This window comes from Triturus cristatus, chromosome 7, assembly GCF_964204655.1.
Source record: "Triturus cristatus chromosome 7, aTriCri1.1, whole genome shotgun sequence".
Lineage (NCBI taxonomy): Eukaryota > Metazoa > Chordata > Amphibia > Caudata > Salamandridae > Triturus > Triturus cristatus.
Genome location: NC_140590.1, coordinates 1618430548 through 1618443442, shown reverse-complemented (window position 1 = coordinate 1618443442; position 12895 = coordinate 1618430548).

The following is a 12895-nucleotide window of genomic DNA, read 5'->3' as shown; positions in this document are numbered from 1 at the left end:
AGTTCAAGTTAATGAACCACTATTATATGACTTGTCATTCAATTTAGGCATTAGAAGTACAAGTATTGAAGAACCACTAACCAATAATATAATGCCAAATGACCAATATGACAGTATAATGCAAAATCTTACAACTGAACAACTTAACTTTATATACCATCACTTACATTGGATAAAAACAAAAGAAGCACCCTGTTACACATTTTGTACAGGTGGTGCAGGAGTAGGCAAAATCTTCCTTATAACAGCACTTTACCAAACATTAGTACGCTATTACAATACCAGAGCTGGAGAAAATCCAGATAACATATATGTATTGCTTACAGCTCCAACAGGCCAAGCAGCACATAACATTCATGGTAAAACGCTACATAGTACGTTTAAAATACCAGTTTCGCAAATACTAACTCATAAACCACTAACTCATGAGAACAGGAGCACACTACAAAATGAATTAATGCATCCTAAATTGCTAATAATTGATAAAATATCAATGGTAGGGGCGAATCTATTCAATGTCATACATAATAGATTACAAGAAATAAAAATGTCTAATCTCCCTTGTGGTGGAATATCCATTTTAGCAATTGGAGATTTTTATCAATTAAGACCAGTTTTTGACACATACATATTTGAAAATTCTAGGCATTCATACAGACCAGTAAGTACTAATTTATGGCAAACACATTTTAAGTTATTTGAGTTAAAAAAATTATGAGGCAGCTAAATGACTTGCCATTTGCTGAACTACTAAACAGATTAAGAGAAGGGAAACAAACTAATGCAGATATAATACAAATACAAACACGAGCATTAGACCCACCAGAAAACATTAGCAAAACTATACCTTATATTATGTCAACAAACAAAGAAGTTAATAAGATTAGTAGTGAAGTTTTATTGCAACACATAATAAACTATCCTGTTTACACAGCAACCGCTATAGATACAGTTGCATCTGACCTAACTGAAGTAGTCAAAAAAAAATACTAACTCAATTACCTACAGACCCAACTAAAACAATGGGCCTGCCATTCATATTACATATTGCATTAAAATTAAGATATGATCTAACTTGCAATATAAATGTTAATGATGGCTTAACAAATGGTGCTACAGGTATAGTTGAATTAGTAGAAACTATCAATAACACCCCTAATGTAATATGGATTCATTTTGATAAGGAAACCGTTGGTAAATTGACAAGGCAAGAAAATAGACACATATATTGCACTAACATTTTGCCTCATTGGACACCAATCCATGCTATATCAACACATTTTCAATTTACACAAAAATTTATAACAATTATACGCAAACAATTTCCCCTACGACAATCATCTGCATGTACTATACATAGAACACAAGGAGAAACTATTGAACCACTTTACATCCAATTTAACAATAGCAAAATACATCATTTGCATTATGTAGCTTTAAGCAGAGCAAAATCATTAGCCAACATATATATTAAGAACTTTCAGCAAGACAAAATAGTTGTGCATCCAAAAGTACATGAAGAAATGACACGATTAAGGACAGATATGCAATTTGAAATATCAGTACCCCAATTATGTAACTATAGCCACAACTTTAATATTATTGTACATAACATACGTTCACGGCAAAAAAATTACAAAGCTATAAAAGCCGACACAAATATCATGAATACAGATATTCTATGCCTCACTGAAATAAACACAACTAGGTAAGGAGATAGCAATAATTTATTAATACAACAATACCATCTATTAATATTTGATAAATTCCCCAATCAGCACACTAAGCATGGAATAGCAATTTATTACAAGAAAAATATGTTCTTGTTGCCAATATATGAAACACAACACGAAATTGACATTATACATTTTACTCTGCATCATAATTATTGTGACTACTTATTTGTTATACTATACAAGCCACCACATGTACATCTACAAATACTATTACAAGTATTAACTACCATATTAAACTTTTATCCTAATTATAAATATATAATCATGGATGACTTCAACATAGATTTAACACAAGTGCCACAAAACACAACACTACTATTAGAATATATGCAAAACCAATTTCAATGTCACCAACAAATACAAGAATACACAACAGACTACAATTCTACACTAGATCATATCTATACTAATGTAAATGTAACGCACTCTGGTATATTAGAGTCATATTATAGTGATCACAAATAATAGGCATAATTTATCATTTAATATGTTCTTTTCGTTCAGAAATTTACAATGTTACTATATTATATTCAGAATGTATACTCACATTTTTCTCTCATTTCAGATGATTTCTATACAAGAAATTAAGCAGACAAAACAAGAAGAAAGCAAACCTTATCAAAAAGCAATAAGAGCTAACATAGTGAAATGTTCTTCCAAAACAAACTACAAAAACACGAAAGAAGAAAGTCAAATCTTATATCATCTTGCTCTAGCTGATGAAAGTGGGTCAATTAAAGGAACTTGCTACAACGATGATTTTTACAAACAGACAAAGGAAGGAAATGGAATTATAATTAGAAATTTTCTTGCCAAGAACAATGTGGTAATCTTAACTAAGCAAACAAAGATCTCAAGAATGCCACCCTTAACAATTCCACAGGAAATTATGCAAGAAGCAGAATACATACTGCAACCACCTGCTCCACCAATTTCACCAATTAAAACAATAAGAGAGGCAAACTTACGATCATTAATGAGCATATTAGGGAAAATTTCTGAGGTACGTTGCTTAAAAGGAAATATGCTTTTAAACATATTCACTTTTACATTTAAGTAATAGTTAGTTTGCAAAGGTAAAAACAATAACTTTAAAAGCATATTCTAATATTTATATGTAAATATGCATGCATATATATATATATATAAAATATATATATATATTTATCTGCATATATAAACACATATACATATTGAATAGTCTTAACTGTTTATCTTGTAAATGTTTACTTTTTGCAAAATTCTCTCCCTTTATAAAGTACTTATACACCACACACTCTTTACAAGACACTCTCTAACACACACTCTCTACAACACAATCACTACTACACACTTACTAGTACATAATCTCTAATACACACTCTCTAATACACACTTTCTAACACAGTCTCTAACACACCCTCTCTAACACACACACTCTAAAACACACACTCTCTAACACAGATACACTCTCTAAAACACTCTCTCTAACACACTGTATAGCACACACTCTCTAACACACTCTATACTACACACTCACTACTACAAACTTACTAATACACACTGTACTACACATTGTCAACTACACACTCTCAACAACACACTCTTTAACACACACTCTCTACTACACACTACTACACACTTAATATTACACACTCTACTACACATTCTCAAATACACACTCTCTGCCACACACACTCTGCCACACACTCTCTGACACACACTCTCTGACACACACGCTCTGATACACACTCTCTAATACAAACTTTTTAACAAACTTTCTAACACATACTCTCCTAAAAACACTCTTTAACACACAAACTCTTTAACACACACACTTTATAACACACACTCTATAACACAATCTCTAACACACAATCTCTAACACACAATCTCTAACACACAAACTAACACACACACTCTCTACAACACACTCTCTACAACACACTCTCTACAACACACTCTTTACTGCACACTCTTGACTGCACACTCTTGACTGCACACTCTTGACTGCACACTCTCTACCACACTCTCTACCACACACTCTCTACCACACACTCTCTACCACACACTCTCTACCACACTATCTACTACTCACTAGTACTCCTCCTCTATTACACACAATATTTAGTATTTCTAATACTCAACCTATAACACACTTTAAAATATACACTCTCTACAATATACATTTAAATACACACTCTCAAATACACACTCTCTAATACTCTCTACTACACATCCTCTACTGCAGTCTCTATTAAAATCTACTACATACATTGTAGTAAAAATTTACAACTCTACTAATATCTCAAATCACTATATTAGTCACTATATTACTCACTACTATGCTTCACTACTTACTCTATACTACGCAAAACTGCTCCTACTACTATCACTACTACTTACTATATACTACACACTATCTACTATAAACTCTAATCGCTACTTTTCCTTTACTTTTTTACAATTTTCAGTTATAAGTTGGCAATAGCTAATGATGAAAAGTGAGCATGCAGGTGAGAACAAATCTGCAAACTCCCATGGTGTTACTTACGTGAAGCACTGTCAACTTTTCCAACAACTTGTTACTTACTATTACTCTTTCTTCACAACACTAATACACTCTATTACTGTACTAGACACACTCTACTACTCTCTAATATACACTCGGCTATAAAATATCTACTATGCATCCTCTAATACACACACAAAATTACATACTCTCTACCACATGTACTCTACCACACTTTCAACAACACAATCTAAAACACACACTGTATAACACACACACTCTTTGCCACACACTCTTTGCCACACACTCTTTACCACACACACTTTACCACATACTATCTACCACACACTCTGTAACACACACTCTGTAAAACACTCTATAACACACACTCTATAACACAATCTCTAACACAAAAACTCTTTAACACACACACGCTCAACAGCACACTCTTTACTGCACACTCTATACAACACTCTCTCTACCACACACTCTATCTATATCACTTTCTACTACTCACTATTAAGCCTTCTCTATTACACACATTACTACTATTTACTAATTTCTAGTACTCACTCTAGAACACACTTTTAAATATATACTCTATTACAAAAATTTAAATACACACTCTTTACTACACACCCTTAACTATAGTCTCTATTAAAATCTACTACATGCATTATAATTACAACTCTAAAAATCTCTCTAATGACTATATTCATAACAATTACATTTACTACTTACTCTATGCTACACAAAACGGTTCCTACTACTATCACTACTACTTACTATATACTACATACTGTGTACTAAAAACTCTACTCACTCCTTTTTGCTTTACTTTTTTACACTTTTCGGTTATAAGTTGGCAATAGCTGATGATGAAAAAGTGAGCATGCAGGTGAGAACCAATCTGCAAACTCCCATGGTGTTACTTACGTGAGGCACTGTCAACTTTTTTCACCACTTTTTACTTACTATTACTCTTTCTTCACAACACTAATAAAATCTATTACTATACTAAATACACTCAACTACTCTCTAATATACACTCTGCAGCAAAACAGCTACTAGGCATCATCTACAACACACACTCTCTACCACACACTCTAAAACACACTCTCTACCACACACTCTCTACCACACACTCTCTACCACACACTCTCTACCACACTCTACCACACACTCTCTACCACAAACTCTCTACCACACACTCTCTAGCACACACTCACTACTCCACACTTACTATTACAAAATAACTACGCTACTACACTCTACTAAAATTTTCTTTTACAAGTTCCTCAAAAAAATATTAAACTATACTGCTCCACTGTATACAATGTATAAAAAAACTAATACAAATATTTTTTTTTATATTTTACAGGAGGAAGCAACAAAAACGGTATTTATTGCAGGACAAGAAACTAAACTTAAATCTATAACAGTTAATGATGCAACTGACTCGGTTAAAATCACACTGTGGAGAGACGCGATGGACTTCCCGATAGAACTTGGAATGTACATTAAAATAACTCACTTGACTGTGCACGAGTTTAATAACCAACAAATATTAAATACAACTCGAAATACACAATTCCAAGTAAGTACAAAATGCAACACAATATTTATAGCTACAATACATGCATACTCTCAAAAAGACTTACTTATACATCTAATAAACAACACATATTACATGCATCTGTTTACTCTCAGAAATAACTACATCTCTCACTCTCTCTTCTACATACATTTTACAATAGTACAACTAACTGTCACACACAAACTGTATGCCTTACTATATATCCCTTTAACTACATACATATGCATTACTCCCTAAAGCGGGCTCCCACTATATCTCTAACTCCATACATTTTTCATTAATACCAATACTTCTATCTTCCTCTTTATTACCATGTACATACAAACATCTATATCACTATCTCCAACTAACTTTATATCTCACTATATCACAACGCTCAATAATTCACAAACCATAACATTACCACTATCTACATAACTTAATAACACTGCTCAACTTTCATCACTCTTAAGTACTTCACTCACTGTACTTTCTTCCCTCTATATCAATCTGTTTATCACTCACCCAATAACTTTCCCTACCTCTCACTCTAATTACACCTACCACTGTCTACAGCACTTTAAATACTTCTAACTCTCAATATCTATCTTAATACTTCCCTACAACTCCCTAAGTAACTACAAAATGCAATAAAATATTTATAGCTACATTACATGCATACTCTCCAAACACTTACAGGTACATACAATAAAAACATATACACCACATCCATCTGTGTACTCTCCTAACAAACTACATCTATCACTTATACACACATTTTAATATATTGCTAACTAACTCTACCATACTACCTGTCTCACTCAGTATATATACCTAAACTGCTAACACAAGCAAAACTTCATATAACAAACTTTCTCTATATAGAACACTCTTTTTCACTCCCACAAATTCTCTAAATAACAATTTCTTCAACAACCCAACATCCATATCTCTATCTACACCTAACTATATATCTTCATATATCACAATAATAAACAATTCCCTCTACATACAAGTGCCTCTCTCTCCTTAACTCAAAAACACTCCTCTATTTTACTCACACTATATAACTCCCTCTCTCTGCATGTTCTAATTCTATATCACTGTTTATCTCTTGCACTCACTCTCCCTACATCTATCTCTCTCAATGTCTTTCAAGTTCTATCCCTTAAACACGCTATATGCCTCCCTCCAACTCACTACTTCTACTGCACACCACCCCTCCACACAAAAAATAATAACAAGAACTCTCACTATATTACTCTCTTTCTGTCTTTATCATTATCTATCTATACACATACATTTATCTACCTCTCTATACTATCTGCAATTACCTTTAATATATTTTTCTACTTCGGTCCATATCTATAACAATCACTTTTCTATTTATCACAAAAAGACATTAAAAGATGCCAAAAACTAAATGTCAATACACTCTAAATGCCTTGATTAACGCATTTGTTTGCCTTCACAGATATTAGAACCACCTCAAGAAGAACTCACAATTACAATATATGGACTAGAGAATACAACGAAAGAGAAAAGTACTATAACAGTACAAATTGAAGACAACGAACATTTGAAATCTGTGGAAATAACCAATTCACTTCTAATGGACTACCTAAATATACCAGCGGACATTGAGGACTTTGCAGAGGCTCTCATGCCATACCTACCAAAAACATTGAATGTCATCTTTCAAAATGGATGCATAATAGAAATTATTGAAGAATCGTAAATTATACATTATGCAAGCATCATCAAAGTGCAAAATCCTAAGAAAATGTAAAAAAATATTTAAAGCTTAAAGTTCATAAAAAATGGTTGAAAATGTTGCTTATTGATTATTTACATGGAATAAATATATATTAGTATGTACTTGCATGCATATATATGCAGCACTCTGCAAATATATTAATAAGTATGCACATATACATAACAATATGCAGCATATATGTACAAATATAAATACATATTTATAAATATGTATCACTATACTTTCGAAACAGTACTTCTCAATGTACTCTACTACTAACTCTAATACTCACTCTACCATTTAAAGTCTACAACTCACTCTTTAATACTCACTCTTTCACTCTTAATGACTATTAGTCACATGCTACTACACAATATCTAATACTAATATACTCACTCTAATAACAACGATACTACTATACTACTTATTCTACAACACTATAAAAACACACTACTATCTCCTACTCGACTAATAATACTAATGTTCAATGCACTCTCTACTACTCACTCTAAAACTCACTCTACTACAAATATTAACACTACTAACACTCTACTACTCCACTACTTATTCATTACAAATGACTATGCTAATAACACTCTAGAAATAACACTTTACTACTCACTCTTTAATAATACCTCTCTAATACAAAATAACTAACTCCACTACTATACAACTCTATAATACTTACAAATCACTATACTACCCACACTATACTACTCTCTTTTCACTAACTACTACTATCAATAAATACTACTCACTTAAATACTTCTTACAACTGGAGGTGAAGTGGGTGCCACTTATGCTTTGGCTCCCAAGATCAATGTGTATGTGTCTAGATCTATGTGTGTGTGTGTGGTTCTGTATGTGTGTGTGTGGCTCTGTGTGGCTGTGTGTGTATGTGTATGTGGCTCTGTGTATGTATGTGTGGCTCTGTGTGTGGGGCTTTGTGTGTGTGGCTCTGTGTGTGTGTGGGTGGCTCTGTGTGTGTGTGTGGGAGGCTCTATGTGTGTGTGTGTTTGTGTGTGTGTGTATGTGTGTGCCTCTGTGTGTGTGGCTCTGTGTGGGTGACTTTTTGTAGGTGGCTCTATGTGTGGGTGGCTCTGTCTGTGTGTGGGTAACTCTGTGTGTGTGTAGGTGGCTCTGTGTGGGTGTCTCTATTTGTGTGTGGGTTGCTCTATGTGAATAGTTCTGTGTAGGTGGCTCTGTGTGGGTGGCTCTGTGTGTGTGGGTGGCTTTGTGTGTGTGGCTCTGTGTGTGGGTGCAAATGCAATAGGTCTCGCATTTGAGACAGATTAAGCTATTGACATTGTAAATAACAATGCCGTTTCTTTAAATGTTTTAAAAACAAAAACATAAACAAAAATAATGTCATGAGCAATGCCAATAGCTCTAACTTTAACAATGCCGAGACCATTGCATTGTAAATGCTTGTTAAATGTATGTCTCATTGTGTATTGAGGTGTTATAACTATCGCCCAACATAACTTTATTTTAAACTATGTAGTGTTTTCAATACATTTTGGGGGACTTGGATAATATAAAACATCCAAGAGTTCCATGTGGCCAACACTCCACAGGTGTCATGCTTGCTCTGCTCCCGGTCGCAAGCGTGCGGGGGGGGCGGAGCCTAGCAAGAATAAAAGGGGCTGAGTAGTGCAAGAACGCGCTTTGCTTTCAGTCCGGCCTGTGTGTTCTTAGCACCTTGCCCTCCTTCTGTTCCACTTACCTGATATTCTTCGTAATCACGAACGTGTCGGCGATCTCACTTTGGACGTCTATCTTGAAGTTCCGTTCCTCTTCTGTGTCATTCCTGAAGTCCTTCCGGGTTGCCAACGTGCTCAGCGTTTCCCTCGTCGGGCGCTTTGTTTCCAAGTTGCAATTTCTTTCGGATACCTGTATCTGCGTTCAACGTGGTTGAAACCATCTTGTTTGTCCTGCAAAACAACGAGAAGAGCAAATATGCTTAAAAGAATCTGCGTAACATTAAAAGGTGGTAACATTTATTTTGAAAGTTGTATGCTCTGTTGAAATTACTTATCTGATGTGTCTTTTCCTCGGTGAGTGGAGATCCTATTTTTGCGCTTGCATTACTTGGTGGCTGAAAAGGCAGTACAAATATAAATTAGTTTCCTCATATCTTAACAAGCTGATTGGATATGTCTCCTGGCCCGCACATTTTTGTGTGTTATTTTCTTTTCTTATCCACTATGGGAAAATATGTTTTTTTTGTTTTTATCCTTATATATGTTGGATATGAACTAAGTGTGCTTGATTGGATTTTTTTCTTGATATGTTTTGAGGTCAGTCACACTACTTATTTCTACATATATTATTGTGCTATTACATTGAGTACATTATATAAACGTAGGTTTTTCTATTTCTAGATATATCGACCTGTATCTGTTTTCTGCTTTTCTATATACTGCCCAAATGGAAGAGGGACTCTACCCAGGAAGTTATACTTAGAGGGAATAACTTTAGTTATGAGTAAATGTTCTCAACACTTGTATATACATAGTAACAGTTATATCGTGTTTCTACCCAGGAATTGCATACAACCCGCACCACCAGAATATCGGTGTAGGAAATATGGCAGTGATGCATCTCCTTTTCCCTTTCCTTGTTTTGTTTCCCCTCTTCGCCCATCACCACCGTGTTGGCTTTGACATTGTTGGGTTGACTCTGGTGGGTGGGGGAAGTTGAGACCCAGCATCAGACCTTGCATCTCGCTCCTGCAGAAACAACAGGTGAGCAGTGTAGGAAGGTAGGATCTTTCTGCATAGTTACCCCCACTTTTTGACTGGTGCTAAGCTGGTTTTCGACTAGTCTGACTGGGATCCTGCTAATCAGGACCCCAATCTATCCGCTTTCTCCCTAAACTGTTATGTTATGTACTAAGGTACACTCCAGATTAGATACTGAGGTACCATTGTCAATCCCTAGTATAAGGTACCCATGTACCCAGGGCACAGGTACCCCAGAAGCCTCCCATGGGCTGAAGCATGTATGATGCCACTCATGAGAGGCCATGCAAAATGGAACTACAGGTCTACCATTGCTGCCTGTGTAAGTTGGTGCATGCACCACTTACTTAAGATATAGGTTAACTATATCTAAGGGTCACTACACTTAAAACCTATAAGTAACCCCCATAAGCAGGCCTTAACAATCCTGAAGGCAGGGTGATTTGTTCTAAGTGAGAGGGTGCCACTGCATGAGCAGGTGACCCCTACAGCCTACGCAGTCCATTCTCCCGGGTTGTTAGTGCAGCAGCCATTTACGACATATAGTGTGGCATAATGTGACCGCATGATGACCAACTCTAAAACGGCTGAAAGTAACCCTATGGTGTTTGGTGTCAAACATTGTCCAGAAGCAAGCTTCGTTGGGTCCCTTGTGGTACCAGCCTTCTAGTCCCGGGCATCACAAAATGGTTGCTGAAGACCAGAGACAAGTTTCTGCCTTCCTGCTGCTGAGCCAAGCTCGAGCAGAGGAAGGTGGAACAATAGGCATCCTGTAACAGGGGGGTGTGACCACCTCTCAGAAAGGATTTAGTGTATTAGGGCTGGATGTGTGCACTTGCCAGAGACCGAAAGTCTGCATTAGGGGCACATTTGGTATCCCTGTGCATAGTCCAGCTCAAACCAGTCCTGGGAGCCGTTGGCTCCTGCTTTGGCGTGAAACTGGACAAACGACATGGGAGTAACCTCCCCACTGTCCAGACCCTCCCCTGGGAGGGTCCCTTGAATCTGTCCAACCCTCTCCTGTGGGTACAAAAGGGCTTACCTGGCTGTAGGACCCTAGATTCGACGTGGACAAGATTCTGAACAAGAAACCACTGAACTGCAACCGTCTGGACACTCTGGACTTCGTTTGGGCCCGACTTCGTCTCCCTCTCAGTTTGAAGCATCGTCTGTGCCCGTGCACCATACAGGCTCCGTGCAGGATCTGTGGAGCATCAAGGACAACCGAAGGTATCTCCCTTAGAGTGAAGGAGTCACTCACTTGCAACCGCAGGCACCACATCTCGACTGACCGGTCTGCTGCTCCTGAGCTCCTACGGATTCCGAAGGCTCCAGCAACACAGGAGGTGGGTTTCTACCTCACTCGAGGTCTGAGATGCCCTCTTACCAAGTTTGAGGCCAGAATCCCATGTGGGGACTGCAATACCTGTACACCTGTGCACCGCGTTCCTTTGCAAGTGCATATGCTTGTCAGCGTTTCCCGAGCAAGCGCACTGGGCTCCAAGTAGGCCCAACATCTGGCACCATTTCCTAAAAAGTACTCCGGCCTCCTCGCACCAAGTGCTATGTGGGCTGCTGCTTTGTGAAATCGCTCAAGGTTCTCTTGTGACTGCTGTGCCTCTGGCCTGTGGGTCCATTTGAGGGTTAACTTTGCTCTTCTTGGGCTCCCCTGGTTGCTCCAGGCTTGCCCTGACTTCCCTGTGTTTGGTGAGTCTCCTAGACCGTGCTAGTCCGAACCATAACCTTCCTTGACCTTCTGCGTGGGTTGCCGTTGCCAAGGCTGGGGAGAGGAGTTGGCCTAATGGCTAGGGCGGTCAACCTTGAATCCGGGGAACTGGGTTCGAGTCACGGCAACGACACTGAACATCCTGTGATTTTGGGCAAATCACCTAATCGCCCCATGCCTAACAATGAATGTGTCCTCATGTAATGCAACTGGTGCTCTGTAAAGCGCTCTGATACCCAATTCGGGTCAAGTTCACACTATATAAAACTCTGTCAAAAAAAGAAAAAAAGAAAAGGCTTGTTGGTGCTCCCGCCGGACACCGACCACTCAGCACTCGGCATCCTTCATGGGACAGCTAAAATCCAGCTCCTGGTCGTCCTCAACATCTCCTGGTCCCCGCGGCTGCAGAGTCAAGAACTCCCTCAACGCACCTGAAGCACCCAACATCAGTGGGTATTCGTCTACAGAACCCCTGGTCACTCCTGAGTGACCCAGACTCTGTCCCCACTGCTTTCAGGTACTCTTCGACAAGAATCCACCTTTGGATTCCAACTGACACTTTTCTTCCTTCCGGCAGCGGCTCTTCTTCGAAGTCCTCCTGTGAGATCGACGGCAGTTTCCGACGCCACTTCAGACCTATGCACCCGGCTTCCCTGTGATAGGTAACTCTGGTACTATGGTATCCACGGTAAGGGTGGCTATCCAACCTCCTAACTTCCACAGGGTTGCTTCGAAGTCTACTGGGAAGGGTCCTTAAACTTAAAAACTTCAACCGCGACTTCCCCATAGGAATGTACGGATCACGCGGTCGTGTTCCCACACTGCACCCGTCCTTCATGGGGTCCCTACTTACTCACCTTGGGTGG